Here is a 1,934-nt window from a genome sequence, read left to right on the forward strand (position 1 = left end):
TGACCTTGCTTGTCAGACTTCCACTTGTTTCATTCTCTTCAAAACTCCTTGCATGGTATAATGTTCAATTCAGATGAGGCTGTAAATCAGCACCTTTTTCAGTTTTTCACAAATAAAGAGAGGTTCTTCTATGAACGAGGAATTATGAAGCTCATTGAAAGATGGCAAAATGTTATCAAACAAAAAGGACAATATATCATTGATTGATCTTTGTTCTTTATTTTTTTTTTATTTTTATTTTTTTTTAAGCTGAGCCATCCCACCACCTGTTGGCAGCTCACGGCTGCTCAGCTCGGGCTGACTCCAACCGCTGTTGCTCAGAGCTCAAACTCTTGAGCGAGCTCTTAACCAACTGAGCCACTCAGCCGGCCCTCTTTGTTCTTTATATAAATAAATGACCTTTGAAAAACATAGACAAAATACTTCCTGACTTTTCCGATGACCCAATACTTGAGGGTTCCTTGATAAAAATACAGACAGATTCCCCTACCCAGTATCACTCAGAATTGCTGGGTAGTGGGCCCAGAATCTGCATTTTAAATAAGTTGCTGCGGGATTTTTTTGAGAGTTGCTGGGCCTCCCTAAACTCCCCCAACCACGGTTCCCCTCCTGAATCCTCTATTTTCCAGTCTCTCTGTTGGCTCCCTCTGCCTGGCAAGCCTTCTGCTTGTTTCTGTGTGTTCAGCTCCAGCTTTCCTTTTAAGGCCTAAGTCAAATGCCAGCCCCGGATCCTCCTAGCTGGATGAACTATCTCCCTCTTTCTGGGACATTTGTTACTCTCTATTTTGCAGTCGAGTTACAAGTAAATATAGGATATAGTGTATGTTCCACAATCTATAGTTTATACTCATTTTGGTATAGTAACTTGTATTTAAGTCATATACTTTCACGTACTGAACTGTATATCCACTTAGGGCAGGACTGACTCTGATTCATTTTAGTCTTTCAATGACTTGCTTAGAGTGAGTGCTTATTATACATTTTGTGGAGTATCTGGCTGAGGTTAGCCTAGCTCTCTTTGGACCACCTGACCATGTTCTAAATGTCTGGTCATAGCAGGCCTTGCTTGTATTAAGACTGAACGGCCAGTTCTGTGCTCAGCTTTACCTCCCAAAATGAAAGTAACACTGAGGAGTGATGAGTGAGAATACAGCAATTTCCAGCCAGTGGCTGTGTATGCATCCTGACAGCCTGTTTTAGAAACGGTCCCATTGCAGTATAGCTGAATGAGGGTTCTCTATCACTGATGTATTCAACAAGACATCATAGAGTGGAAATAGGCTTCCCAAGCACTTTGCTCTGGAAAAAAAAAATCCATTGTGATCACACTAGCTAGAGCTGAGGAAGGCATTGCTTCTTTTTTCCTGCTAATAATTTTGGCTGTTCTTAAGGGTTCTCTAAGTGGCATCTCCTTCAGTCCACTCTCCATGCAGCCACCAGAGTAACCTGTTAAAACATAAGTCAGATCAAGTCCCTCCTGCTTAGATCCCACTAACAGCTTTCTATCTCAGTCTAAGTAAAAGCCAGGTCCTTATCTTACAAGGGCTGATAAAGACCTGTGTGATTTGTCTGCACCTCCCCCACCACATACCTCTCTGATGCCACCTCCTACTTCTCGCCCTTGCTCATTCCAATGCAACAGCACTATCTTCTTGCTACCCCCTGAATATGCCGGGCAAAGTCCTGCCTCAGGACCTTTGTTCTTCCTGCACCCCATCCCTGGAATAGTTTCCTCCAGGTTTTCACTCTCTCACCTTTTTCCTGTCATTTCTCAAATGTGTCCTGCTTAGTAAGCTTTCCCTGGTCATGCTATTTAAAATTGTAGTTCCCCTGCCTACCACCCACTCTGACATTCTATCTACCTTTCCTATTTTATTTTCCCCATAGCAGTTGGTCACTACCTGTCATCTATATAGCTTACTTATTTATTTTGT

This window comes from Hipposideros armiger, unplaced genomic scaffold (genome assembly GCF_001890085.2).
Source record: "Hipposideros armiger isolate ML-2016 unplaced genomic scaffold, ASM189008v1 scaffold_266, whole genome shotgun sequence".
NCBI lineage: Eukaryota > Metazoa > Chordata > Mammalia > Chiroptera > Hipposideridae > Hipposideros > Hipposideros armiger.